Here is a 13,416-nt window from a genome sequence, read left to right as displayed (position 1 = left end):
GTCACAGCTGCAGTACGTGGTTGAAACAGCAGAACAAAGATGTGGCATTTATCTTTTGATTCCTATTTTCTTCTCTATTTACAAATTCATTACAAACAGGACTATTCTCTTTTGCTTCCCAGCCACTATTTGGCTTCTCCTGGTGCCTTCCAGGTACCTCACTGTGTCCTCCTGATGATTTAGATTTTACTGTGCACGATACTGATGTGTCCAAAATTCCTCCAGACATATTTCAACTTGAAAAGCCTTCTCATCAAAAAAAAAACCCAAAAACAACCAAACATATTTAAAAATAAAGGTAAAATATAATTCTGTTTTTCTCCTCCTTTTTGACTGTGATATCGACACCTCTAACTCTCATCATTGAAGGCTCTTCCTCTTCATATAAACTTACAGATCTCCAGAAGAACAGCCAAGCACTCCTGGGAGGTGAGCAGGGTATTTTTCATGAGTTTACCTCCACTTCCAACTCCTGCTGACCAGCACAGTCCTCTGACTTCCAGATAAAATGCTTCCAGCCTGTTCATGGTTTAAACATTAATAAAAGAAACAGCTGAGAAATGAAAGCGTGAGTGGAGCTCAAATCAGATTATTAATTTACACAATACCAGCAAAACCTATCTGTATCCTGCAGGTGTTGAAAACTCTTCACATGCTCCCAGCAGTCAGGTAGTATATAATTCTCAGTAAAAGACCCGAAGGTAACATGCAGGCAGTGAGCCTGAGAGGACTTGATAAACGTTCCAGTTCTCATTTTCCTTGAAGCAGCTCTGTGACTGGGAAATGAAGAAGTCAGGTAGGTTTCATGAAGATGGAAAATGTTGCCTTTGTCTTCCTTCTTTACTCTTGAAGGTTTAACCCATGCTGATGGTTGCCTTGGGAGAGTGAGACTGGGATCCTTCTTCACAGTTCATTCACTGAACACAAGAGCAGCCTTTTCCAGGTAGGAAACAGCAGAACTGTAAAGTGTACGAGGCACAGGAAGGATGCTCAGAAAAGGGTATTACAGAGCAATTTTTATTCTGTTCACCACAGAGTATTACATCTCCCGGGAAGGAACAAAGGTTGTGTAGGTGGTTGCTATCTGCTGTTTCTCAACTAGGTGGCACCAAATGAAATAACCCAGCAGCACCTGCAAAAAGCAAAAGTAGCTGCTTTTTCCCCCACTGTGCATAGTTCTAACGCTGACTCATTGCTGTGAAATGTTTGAGGCCAAAATATTAATGTTGTGTTCAGAAAGTAATTGGATAAATTGGTGGGAAAATGAACTGTTAAAAGCCAAATGAATACACAGAGCTGAATGCATTCCCAAGTGGAGGGACTGAAAAACTGGGGCTGCCTTTCTCAGGCAGGAGATGAGTAAGACGGCAGCAATGGAGTAGGTGGGAAAATGAAGCAGGCAGAGGAAGCAGATAAGACGTCTCTATTTGCTTCCTCTAGAAAGTCAAGGTGTTGTTGCAAGTCCTGTTCCTGCTGCCCTGTGGACATGGGGAGGCTATGCTTGCGTGGGTCAGAAATAGCATTGGTATTTTTAGCTATTTCTAATAAGAACACAAATAGCTTGAGAAATTGTTGAGTTCTGTTACTTCATCATCCACAATGCAGATGTTAGAAAAGGGTACCAGGATGCTGCAGGTACACCATGGGACAGTCAGCTCCAAAGCAGCATGAAGAGCTTAGAGATTTGGGCGTGAGCGTGGGGTGAGGATACAAGCACTCTGGGTAGCCCCAGATTCTAATTATGCTTTACTGTGCTGATAAATAGAGGCTTTAGAACTCCGTGAGAAGTAGGACAGGAGAGTTGGCCAAGGGACTTGGTTACAAGACAGCTGGAGGAGGATGTGAGCTTAGGTATGAAACCTCCTCTTGCTTCTTCTTCAGCACAGCCTTTGCAGATTCAAATTCCTTCTGGAAACAGAGTTGTCTTTGCAGAAGTACAAACGTTTTAGGTTTTCTTCCCTCTAAGATGGAGAAAAAGGAAATCTTTGTGATTCCTGGCTTCCCCTGAGGACTGAGCTGAGATTGAACAGGTGCTGTGCTGCTGGCTGGAGCTGCTCGCTTCCAACACCACTTCCCACACAGGTTGCAGGCTTCTGGGGCTGCAGTGTGACTACTGTCAGGCTGAAGATCTTGGCGAGGCTTCAATCTGCACTGACAGTAGCAAGGAAACACCCTAAAAAATCCCTTACAGCAGATGATTTGGTCACAGCCTATGCAGAGTAAATAAGATCCTGCTGCTCAAGTAAGATATTTTGTGAAAACTGCTGTGCAGTGACGGTGGTTGGAAGACAGAGGTCGAACCAACAGTTTTTTGTGAACTGAGCTCAAGTTCCCTTGATACTACTCCCCTGAAAGAGCTGGAGGCAGCTCCACCATCTTATCATCTTGTGTCATTAAGTGGATGCAGCCTCCAGCTCCCTGCCAGCAGCCGTGCCCAGAGCAGGACCTAGAGGCTGATCTCGCAGCCAAGACTGTGCCATTCATTGGCACTCAATAAACAAAAGTGCCCTGCTTCTTTATGAGGGAGATAAGCATGCAGTGCAGAAGGCTGCTTTCCTCTGTGCTCTCGGTGCTGAGTGTGGGAGTCACAGCTGGCTGCTGAGTGGGGCTGGAAGCATTGAGGCACCACTGCTGTAGGAAACACAATGGAGAAAGTGTGGGAATGGGGTCTGTAGTGTCAGGCAAGCCAGGACCGTGCCAGGTGTGGAGAGATACTGCCCCCCTTGTCTGGGGTAGCTCTTCATAGAGCATTGCACAGCCAAGTTGCAAGACATTATTGGCTCTAAAGGTTGCTTAATAAAGGGGAAAACATTTGTAACCTTTTTTGATGAGCAATAATGGATGGAAATGCACATTTATTTATTTATTTATTCAGAGACTAACGGCACTGAGCCCTGATTTCACTGAAAAAATGTGGCAGGAAGGTTTGCTGGCCAGCTAGTGAGGAGTGCTTGTGACAAAGGCTTTCTTCTCGTTGCTTATTTGAATCAAATAACTGCTAAAAATACAGTTCTCTCAGGACTGATGACCAGAGGGGACAGACAGACCATCTATATTGGCTTATCTGCATGGTCCTGTGGTCTTGGACTCTTGGGGATGACAGCCAGCTTTGAATCTGTGAATCAGTTAATGAGTCTTTGAATCAGTTAAAGCCCTTTTGCTGTACTCATAGCAGTCAGATACTGAATGCCTTCCACATCCCCTTTGCCCCTTACCTTTGGCAATCCGTCCTGTAGTCTCAATAAAGATTGTGGTTAATCGAGATTGATTTTTCCTGGAAATAATGTTGACTGTTGCTAGTAGTATGTTAATGCCCCTTCAATCTTATCCAGTTAAATTGTCTACCAGAACAATTCTCTTGTCCAGTATGGCCACCAGGCCAAGGCAGCAGCAACTGAGCTCATCAGATTTGTCTTTTTTAAGCCTCGGTTTAATATTCTCACTCATCATCCACTGGGAACTTACCAGCACTCCATAACTTACTAAAATAGAAAGCAATGCAAATGGGGAAGGAAGCTGAAAAACGAAACCTCTGGAAAGCTTCTTCCTGTCGGCAGACTGAATTTGATGTGTGTCCTTGGCAGTGAGAAAACAGCCCATATCCTCTTTGTCAGCCAGGCCCATGTTTTACCCACTTGCTCCTCTGACAAGCGATGTGGCATTTTGAGATTTCAGTTCTGCACAGGGAAAGGCACGGAGCAGAGAAACACAGAACTCTCGTTGACCCTCTCCTGGAGTCGGGATCACATTGTGTGGGCAGTATCTCTGCACGGAGGGCCTGAGCTCTGCTTCCTGCCATGCACAGAAGGGTAGGGGTGTGAGCCATGGCTGGGGTCTTGTCTGGACACCCTGTCAGATCAAACCTTGCAAGTTCTTGCTGCTTTTGAAGCTCTTCTTTGGACGTGACGGTATTAAATTTATTTTGTGTCTGTCAGGAGAAAAAAAAATTATGCCAGAGAGCACAGGAAACCTTGACAACCTGGCACTTGCTGAATGCGAATTCTGTTCCTCTGCTTTTTTTTTAATCCCTTCTCTTAAAGGCTGCCAGAGGAAACGGGTCCTTTGCTCTGTGCAGGTTACAAAGAGCAGTTGTTATGCAGCAGAACCAAAAATAAAACCGGATGATTTTGCAGTCCTATTGAAACTCAGCTTAAAGCAGGGCAGCATTAACCTCTTCCTTGCCAGGGGACAGCACTGTCCAACCAGCCCATCTAAGGGATGGCAAGTTATGATAAAGAGCAAAATCTGTTTCCCCCTATTCACACTGAGTTCAGCTTTTGTCTCACTGTGTACAGACCACTGAAATCCACTGATGCCTTTGCAAATCATGGTGGAGTAGCGACCCAAAGAAGGCTGATGCCTGCATCTTCTCAGTCTGACTCCACAGCCCCTTGGAAGACGCTGGTAGCACCTGTGCTTCCTGAAACTGAAAGCTTTGTGAAGACCTGGGGAGAGGCAGGAAGGGAAAGGAGAGAACGAGGAGAGTTGTGCCTGGCTTTTCCAGGAAGGCAGAAAGGTTTCATCTGCAGTGGTTGTCCTTGCTTCCTGAAGGACACTGTCCACATCCCTTCATCAGGTGATGAGTTCCCTCTAGTTGCACTGTGAGTGGTAAGTGGCAGTGTCTCCTCACCCAGCATGTCTGCACATGGAGATGTTGGTCTTGGGATGATGCTCAGACAAAAAAATCCCATAGTGCACAGGTCTCCTTCTAGCTAGCTGCTGAATGATCAGGAGCCAGTGTCCTGGAGAGAGCTTTACCTTTATGACTTATGCTGAATTTTCTCATGTTTTTCCCAGTCCAGGCAAAAAAGAGTGTGAGCTTCTCCCTTTTCCATCTACATCCATCTCATTAGTGTTAGCATCTGATATTTTACTGACCACTGGTTGGCATCTTCTCACTTTGGTTAACAGGTCTGACTGTGATAACAAGCTCCTCTCATTTCCAGGTGCATGCACACTTCAGACATGTCTGGGCATTTCATCACAACTCCGTTTCATTGCCACCTCTGTGTACGCACTGTGCTCATTAGCCTTGTGCTCCACGGTCCTTTCCTCAGCATGGATCCACTGCTATCACAACCAGCCTGGCCCTGAAGCATGCAGTGTCTTCCTGCTACTTGCATACTGGCTGGTCTGCATCCTTGGCTGCATGTGGATGAGGCTGGAATTGATTCTGTGGGAACCCAGAGCCTGATTCTTGCTTTTGGGTCCTTGATATAAATCAGAGAGTGTTCTCTGAAATCCTTGGAATAGCACAGAACAGTCTAGCACAGTGATGTTGTTATCAGACACCACACTAAAAACCCACTGTGTCCTTCCTCTATTTTGCTACCCTTTAAACTGTTTCAAAAGGCAATTCCCTTTGCCTCTCCTCCCCAGACTCCCTGTTTTCTGCTGGCCAGCTGCAGACCCACACCAAGAGGTCTGATCAAGCTCTGAGCTTGCACGTGTGTGCCTGCGTGATGGTGCTGAAGCCCTTTCTGCCTCCTCCGTGCTCATCAGAGGTGTTGTTCTCAATCTGCAGCAGAAGTGAGAAAAACAGAATCCATCTGTTCCAGTACAAAATTGGGCAAAAACAACGGAAAGTTGTTCTGTCAGAGCTGGTGCTCGGGGAGCCGCTGCTGTGCTAAAGCCTGTGGTCAGGAAATGATGAAATACAGTAGCCCACCTGATGACAACCAGCTTTGTCTTTGTTTTGAGGATGACAGCAGGTTTTTTGATGCCCTTTGTTTGCTGCGATATTTTACCCGTGCTGGAAGGAAGCTCACCGGGGAGCTGACTGATGGGAGGGTTGGTTTGGCGGAGGCACCACCAACCACTATCAGGGCAAAGACTGCTAGGAAGCTTTACACATCCTGCTCGTGTTACAGAGCTTAGGTTTGGCCTACGAGCACCGTCGGGTCAGAGCCCTGGACGCAAAGATGTCAGGGGGCTGCACAGCATCCCTGCAACCCTCAGGCCGGTCGTTACTCCCGTTTTAAGCCGTATTTCGTTAAACCCTGCGTGGAATTTTGGGCCGCAGACCTGAGCCCCCGGAGCGCTCCTCCCCAGGGCCTCGCAGCCCGAGGGTGCAGTGCGGGCCCCCCCCGCTCCCCGTAGTCATGGCGACGCGGCGGCGGGTGGGGAGGGCCCAGAGGCGGCGGGCGGGCAGGCCGCGCAGCTCTTCCTGCGCCGAGCGCGGCCAGAGAGGGCAGAGCTGAGCCGAGCCGAGCCGAGCCGGAGCCGCCGGGAGAGGAGCTCCGCACCTCGCTCCGCACCGGCCTCGGGCCCCGGCGGGAGCCCGCCGCTGTTAAGCCGGTAAGTGTGAGCCCACGGTCCCGCTGAGCCCCGCCGCCACCGCCGTCGCTCTCCTGCAGCGGGCCCGGGGCTGCGGCTCCCCTGCCCAGAGGTGGGGCCGGAAGCGCGTGTGGGGCGAAACCCGACTCGGGGGGATCGCCTCGTGTTCCCCCCCCCCCCCCCCCCCCCCCCCCGGGCCGGCTCGGCCTCCCCGCGGCGCTGAGGGCGGCGGCGACGCGCCCCGCGCTCTTCCCGCCCTCGCCTCCCCATCGCGGGGACACGTGTGCGGCGGCCGGAGCGCCGTGGGGAGCCGTTCCCGTGCTCCTCCCCGACCGTTCGCTGGGCTGTAGCGTCCCGTCGCGGTGCTGGGACGGGCAGGGCTGCTCTGGGCTCACTTCGTAAGCCGGCTGTCGGAGGTAGGTCAAGGATTTATTATCGTGGATGGGAGCGTGGGCGTGTGGATGGCTTCTGGGGTTTCCTCAAGGTCACCCCGGGAAGGGAAGACCCCGAGCGTCCTGTCATCCTCTGCACCATGCGGAGCTGCTGCGCTCGTGGGAATTGGATTTTCCAGTGCCCCAGGCCTCTCTGCTGCAGGGGGCTCTGCGAGTGGTTCCTGCGCCCTGCCACGCCATCAGTCCAGCGAGCATCAGGGCGGGACACCAGCTCTACTCATTTGGCCTAAAATCTCTATTTCTTTGAACTCCTCAAAAATCTCAGCACTCTGGTGAAGGCTGAGCTGCTTGCTGACCCTTCTGGGCTGGCTCTGCTATGAGGACCTGACCTGTCACACCATGGCTGTCAGGTTGGAAGCTGCAGTGATTCTGATCCACTGCGTGCTGTTGGGGCTCACCTCCTGAACACACTTCTTGGCAGTGTCAAGCAAAAGGCAATCAAACCAGAGTGGTGCTGGGCTGATAACAGTGCATCGTGTCGGGCTGTGCCCTCTGTCACAGGCTGTGTTTTGCTTTCCAGGCTGCTGTCAGCAAAGGTACAGAGGATACCCAAAGGGAGTTATTCTCCGTAATACAAACACCATAGTTTAAAGAGTGCTTCTCTTCCAATCTCAATGATTCTGTAATTCTTTGGTGCCAAACTCCTGGGTTTGTTTGTTTACAGCACATTGATCACAGGGAGCCGTACTGTGTTCTGAGGTCGGTGCTCAGAACAGGGATGGATGGCTGTGCCGCGACGTGGAGCATGGCTGCATCATAACTTGGAGCATGGCCCTGCTGTGAGGGAACGTTCACGGCCTTGTTTGACACCTAGCAATCTTGTTAATGTCTTAGTAAGATGCCAGGACCCTAGAAGATCGTCCCGCTGCCATTTTAAGAAGGGCTAGCGTGCAATATTGAGTTACATGGAGGTAGGAGTCACCGGTAGCTTACTAGGTTCATTTGCTCTCCTTTTCCAGTCACGCTTAGGTTAGTGGGTGAGATGGTGGAAATAACTACCTGACCTGGCATCCTTGATGAGGGGATTTTACAGATCCCCTAAAAAAAGCTTTTCTCTGAGGGATAAAGCCTGATCTGGGTGCGCGATGACTGCGTGGTGCTGGGAAAACAGTTAATTATCCCTGGAAGCTCTGGAGTGACTGATGAGCTGCTCTTGTGTCTCAGAGTGCTGAGGTGTAGTGGAGTGCTGCTTTCTTTCCCCTTTGGTTCCTCCCTGGCAGGAGTTGGCTTTGCTGTTGGACCAGGGCTGAGAGACACTGGTTTGGGAGACCTCTCTACTGTCCTTCACCCCACCATGTGTCTCTTGGAAACATAATGCTCTTGGAGGGCAATTGCTGAAATCACTATAGCCGCTGAAAGGCGGAGCATCCTTGGGAAATATTTGGGCTGAGAGGCAAAGTGGGGCTGGTTGTAGAGTGAGGGGTGAAGCAGCACTGAATGTCACTGCAGAGGTGTCTTGTGTGTGCCTTGGTGACGGCTGGCAACAAGTCAGCCCAACACAGTGCTTCCTTCTGTCCCTTGATCCCCAGGTGCTGATTGCAGAGAGGTTCCTGTGGTAGGTGACAGGGGTGTGTGTGAAATGTGAAGTGACGGGTGCAAACTGACAAATAAACCCTCTGAAAAGACCTTGCTGTTCTGGGTTGTTTGGATTTCTGTGTGGCAGTTTCCTCTTACACATCTGCAAAAAGCTTGGCATATTTGTTGCCCACTTGGAGATTATTTGCTTGGAAGGGGAAAGGCACCCGGGTAGGAATGCTTGTTCTTGGTAGAAGAGGAAATGTGATGGGGTGCTGTTTATCTAATTTGTGAGCTCTTTGCTGACCTGGATTTAATGCAGCTCATGGCTCACAGGCATGCAATTTTGTTTATTTTGTTAAACCTTTCACCATCAGTTCCTGTTCTCGTTTCAGTGGTGCTGCTGTGGGTGGGTGGCTATGCCTTGTCAGCCTTCCCTCACCACACTCCCTCCTTTCACTGATGCTGTGCATGATGAGCGAGCCATCCTGACACAGAGGGCTCTGGGAAGCCTGTACTGAAGTGAGGCAGCGTGCCCAGGTCACCAGCAGCTCTTCCCTTGGCCATGCTGCGGTGGCTCAGCACTGGAAGCTGGGGTACGATTAATGACTGTCTTCAAATTAAGTGCTCAGCTGCTTCAGGGCTGGGTTCTGAGTGCTACAAGTAGTATGGGCAGGTCTCCCATGTACGTATCATTTACATGGGGCTCAAATTCCCAGATGCTCTTTACTTTGTCCCTGCGATGTGTAGCCGTCCTACTCTTACTCCGCACATGAGAGCAGTCTGCAGCCCTTGCTCTTGGTCATGACCCTCTTGGCAAGGCCATTTTGGTGAAACTATTGCGCTGAGGTCTTTGTTTTTCTTCTTTTACCAGGTAGACTTGTAGCTCCAGAGGCATTGTGAGCCCTCAGCCTTGCCTCATTTCTTACTCTGTCTTGGGGGAGTCATGTGAAAAGGGACAGGAGCAGGAGAATATAGATCCTTGTCCCTGCAGTGCCTGGCCCCTTACTCACACCAGTGAGCATCCTGCTTGCACACCTTGGCAGAGGAGATGGGCCAGCTCCTTGCTGTCTGTTAGGTAGGGTGGAGTGGAAACAACTTGTCCTAGGCCACGTGCAAACTGGGAGTTGGTTTGGTGCTGTGTTCAGTGCTCTTTGAATTATGGCAGCTAGAGATTTATGCAGAAAAAAGAGGGAAGTGTGTTTTGAGATATGTCAGTGCTAACTGTGAATTTGAGTTCTGTTTTCTCCTTTGCCACGGATTCAGGCTTAGAGTGTGACCACGGATAAATAGTACAATGTTCATCTCTGACCCTGCGATCTAACAGGAAGCAGCACTTCCATGATCCTGCCACTTGTGTACTGTTGCAGAAGGTACAGTGTGACCTAATAAATGGTCTCTTCTAGGCGCTTCATTTTCCTGTTGCACTTGTTATCGTTCTTCCCAAGAATGGGGATAACTTCCTCGTCCACATTCTGGGTGAGCTGAGCTCTTCTTTGTGCTGTGAGGCAACAGGAACACTTGTTGGTTCATCTCATCCCTGGGGAACAGCTGTTGTTTATGTTATCTTGCAAGGGTGGTAATTCTTCTAAAGGACATAAAACACACTGTGTTGGCCTGACCCTCTTTCTCTGAACTGCGTCCCACTTGCTTTCTTAGCAGCTAAAAGTGTGCATGGTGTGGGCAGCTGTTGTCTTTTTGAGAACGCTTTACTCAGAAAACTTAAAAGGAAGATTCAGTGATACCCTGCTCCGATTCTCCAAAACTGCCAGAGGAGATAACTTGGACGCAGAAGTGAGGAACGCTGCAGAAATGCCAGACGCTATATAAATAACTAAACTCAGCCCCCAGCCCTTCCCAAGAGAGGAATGATCTGCAGAAATACTTCAACAGATGGTTTGGGTTTGGCGTTGGAAGGGTGGGAAGAGATGCCAGGCTGCTGCCGAGCGCCGCTTGGGCACATGCCCGAGTGTGCTGGGTGCTGCGCTGCATGCCAGCCCCATCTGCAGCTCCTCCGTGCTGGGGAGTGCACCTGTGTGCTGCTGGGTCAGGCTCAGTGCTGGTGGTGTGTGCTGCGTGCCTGGTGAGCGTGGAGTGCAAGAGATGAGCAGTTTCCCATGGTGGCAGCCCCCTCTGGCTCCGCCCAGCCAAGAAGCCCCGTCCCAGGGCTGGAGTGAAAGAGTGTATCTGCTTCGTGCATTGCAAAACCATTGGTAGTCTCCCAGAGCAGCATATCCATTGCTCAGCTCTCTGGCAGACCAGTTTGGGGTATCTGATGTTATTGCCAGGCCCTGCCATGTACTCTTCAGTGAGGCAGTGTTGGTTGGTGGTTGGAGCAGGGCTGTGCCATGTGTGGCATGCACCTCGGGGGTGGGTTTTTTGGACACTTTCTGAAAACAAGTCTCATTCCTGAACAATGCACGATGAATCCCTTCACTCAGGATGCTGGGTGTGCCAGTTACATGTGAGTATACATCTGGCAGCACTGCACTGGTCATATGGAGCAACCAGGTAAGGAGTTTCGTATCTAGAGATGGACTTGCCAAGTTTCATCTTATTTCTGTTTTTCTTCCTCTCCCTCATTTTCCTTTCTCGTGTTACCCATCTCCTTCCGTTCCGTACTGATGAGCAGGACTGCATGTATTCGTCTTTGCCTGTAGTCTCCTAAATGTATTTTCCCCCTGCTGGGAGCTCCTGCCTGCATGCAGCCTGCTGAAGGCTCTGCTGATTCACAGCTCTCGGGGTGAGGAGGGAGCTGACGGATGGATCATGCTGCAGGCTCCAGAGCTGCCAGGCAGCAGTCGCAGTCCCCTTGGCAATTCCCTGCTTGTCATGGAGCATGTCTAAGTTTCCCCTGTGGAGCTGCTAACCTCCTTAAGGAGCAACGTGATCCGTGTGGGGCTGCTGACGTGTGGTTAGGAACCATTTTGCCATGTTCTGAAGAGCTTTGACGTAAGCAAGCAGCTGAGAGGGAGGAGAAAATTGTGCTCTGTGATGTAGGAGCAAAGCAGGTATGTTCATGTACCGGTACAGCAAAGGGATGGGAACAGCAGTGTCCTCTGAGAGCTATCCTGTATTGCTGTTCCTGTGGCTGGGAGGCAAGGAGTGTTGCTTAACGTGACATTTAGCTGGCACTTCTAGAGCACTGGGAGTATTAGTCACATTCTGTCTTAAGCGGTGGGAGGTGATGACATAAGCTGTCTTCCTCAGAAAGGTCTCTACTTGCTGTAGCAAAGCATTTGGGATGGTGGGAGGATATTGTTTACTCTCTGTACGTGATCTTTTGTACAAAAGGCACCTGCAATGGTCTTGTCTGAGCTCAAAGCTTGTATGCGGTCTCTGCTTGGGAAGGAGGAGCTGCGTGCTTGTTGGCAGTGGCCTGTGTTTAAGCAGGGCTAGTCACTGAGTAACCACAGCCTCTGCTGGGAAAGGGAGTGACGTGGCTTCAAAGAGATACACTTTCCATGGGATAAAAATCCTCATTATGGTTTCCTTTTTGAAAATGTTTGTCTTCTCCTCCAGCCGAGAGTCAGGGCTTCATGAAACCTGAACTAGAGCCTCCTTTGTGCAGGACGAACCATGCTGTGCTGCATTTGTACAGCCCCAAATCTATCCTTGTGCCTACTGGGGGATGCTGGTTTTGGGGAGAACAGCAAGCATCATGTCTGTAAAACACTGGTTTGATTCTTGTGGTGCTAACCTTGCTGCTGGAGAGAAGGGATTGCTTCTGTGCCTCCCAGGGGCAATACTGTGTGCTGCCTGGTGCACGGTGTTATGGGGGGAAGTGAGAACAGAGGAGAAAACCTCTTGCTTTGCTCCATCAGAGTCCCCTAGTGTCCACAGGAACACGTGCACACATCCTAGAACAGACTTCCTCTGCCCTTCCTCTTCCTCTCCCAGCCTGCTGTGCTGGCAGGCAGGCACACTGAGCACTGAGGAAGGCCCCTCTCTGGTGATGGCAGAGGTGAGGATCTGGTTCCCCTGAGCTGAGGGGCAGGAGCCTTTCTGAACCCAACCCAGCCTCTGGGATTGTGGCCTTCCTGCCACAGCTGGTGGGCCCAGAGCAGCTAGTGTCAGCCTGCAGCTCATGGTATGCTCACTGCTGCAATGAAAGAAGTAGGGAGAGCCAAGCCGTGCTGGAGCTTTGGAGAGAGAATCCTGTTTCTGTCGTTGTACCCAGAGTTTTTAGCGTGTTAGGCATGTAGGATGCGAGCTGCAGTGCTCAGATACTGTTCCTCCTAAAGCCTTGTCAAGGCAAGTACCATCCCCTCTTCTGCAGCTATTATGAAAGAGCCTGAGTGTGCTGCACCCTTCTCTCCCTTTGCCCTCAGGGCACACTGGGCTTGTTTGAATTAATGTAATTAGCACATGCCTTATTAGCTCACTAAGGCACAAAGAACTCGTGTATATTTGTAGCCAGGTTAAGCAGCCCCTATTAATTTAATAACCGTGTCCTCCTCGCTGAATGGCAACAGTTAATCGCTGGCGGTGACTCAGGATCAGGCAGCATTGAGGGAATCTGGGCAAGGTGTTGGTGCGTGCGGTTCTTTTTTATTGAACTGTATTTTTATTAATGAGCAGAGCTGTGAAGGGAATTAACAGCAGGTGCAGTAGTTGGGAGGGAAGCTTTTGGTGCAGGTTTGTTAAACAGCCAGTGCTGTTTCCTATGCTGTATGTCAGGAAGCACCAATAGAATGAATCAGCACGATGTGACAACAGCTCTTGGTGCAGAGGTGCAGGTATCCTGCCTGCTCTCCCTCCCCCTTGTTACTTCCCTCATTCGGAGCTTCTGCCCCTTGCCCTGGGTTGGTAAGCTTACGCTGTCAAGGCCTGAACTGTTTCCTGTCACCATGAGCTTGTGCAGAAGCATCGCTGAGACAGTCAGGCTCTTACAGGCAGGTGGGTAAGAAGACCACGTGAAACTGGACAGGAGTGTGTGTGCTTGTGGTAATGCTCTCTGCTTTTGGCACATGCTCTGTTCAACACCTACACAGTATAGCGGAAACTGGAACTTGGATTTGTGTTTTAGTTTTCTTTGTCAAAAGAAGTTTGTCCTTTTTCCCCCATGTATAGGAAGAACCGTGGGTCTGGCCACAGTGAGCTGGCACCATCCCAGGAGGACTCGCTTCAAGGTGTCAGGCAGGAACAGCTCTGAGGGTGTTTAGGTGCCATG

General features: G+C 50.2%; 1 protein-coding gene across 2 annotated transcripts in view; it reads left to right on the top strand.

The window, feature by feature from the left end:
- The first annotated feature begins 6,219 nt into the window (after positions 1-6,219).
- The window catches only part of SLC25A22 (solute carrier family 25 member 22), a 33,040-nt gene continuing 25,843 nt past the window's right edge, over positions 6,220-13,416 (top strand). The window contains exon 1 of one of the 2 annotated variants that reach the window (XM_065755132.1): positions 6,220-6,297. The gene's annotated coding sequence lies outside the window, so the exon portion shown is untranslated. Of the gene's footprint in view, positions 6,298-6,624; positions 6,693-13,416 lie in introns of those variants that run through there. The other variant, XM_065755134.1, reaches the window with a different exon arrangement.

Source organism: Cyrtonyx montezumae, unplaced genomic scaffold (genome assembly GCF_038088225.1).
Source record: "Cyrtonyx montezumae isolate F1298 unplaced genomic scaffold, pur_monq_1.0 scaffold_10, whole genome shotgun sequence".
Lineage (NCBI taxonomy): Eukaryota > Metazoa > Chordata > Aves > Galliformes > Odontophoridae > Cyrtonyx > Cyrtonyx montezumae.
The sequence above is the reverse complement of the archived record's forward strand: the minus strand, read 5'-3'. Positions and strand labels throughout refer to the sequence as shown.